Here is a 659-nt window from a genome sequence, read left to right on the forward strand (position 1 = left end):
GTGTGCCTTGGCAAAGGTAGCATTTAGCACAAGGCTATTGAACTCAATCATTACAGGGATTTATGTTGTTGTGTCTTCCAGCCTGTACAGCATAGTGATGCCAACTTTTCTTATTTGAAGACCTTGAAAGCCCTCTCTTAGTACCTTGATTCGGTGAGTTTCCTTAAGCATGCTACTGCCATTTGCTGTGGACATTTACACAAAACTATTGACATAAGGGCTGGGGTCATCAAGGCTGAACAAAACTGTGCTGACATGTAAACTGAGTGTCATACATGTATAAAGTCTAAATAGTGATGAGGTTTTGATTGTTAATGTAAAGGGATACTTTATGATGTATGTGGCAGAGGATAGTCATCCAAGGGCTAATTTTAAATCGCATTTCTTTCAAAAAATGTAGGTTATCTTGACAGATCGTGTTCTGTCAGAAGTAACCTTTAAACGCCTTAAAGCTCATTCAGCTGTCTTATCGAGTATTTGAAGTGTTATTGACATTTTGTTTTACCAGCTTGTAGGTTAAACATTAACATGGTTTTGCAAGGCTACATGAAGTTAATATAAAGCTTGATTTATGACAGCTACGGTAGGAATTCAGAGTTATTACAAAACACACAAGTATGGATTCACTACCATGCTTATACTGAACAATGCATTTTAAC

The sequence above is a fragment of the Notothenia coriiceps genome, unplaced genomic scaffold (assembly GCF_000735185.1).
Source record: "Notothenia coriiceps isolate Sejong01 unplaced genomic scaffold, NC01 NC01_scaffold00037244, whole genome shotgun sequence".
Classification (NCBI taxonomy): domain Eukaryota; kingdom Metazoa; phylum Chordata; class Actinopteri; order Perciformes; family Nototheniidae; genus Notothenia; species Notothenia coriiceps.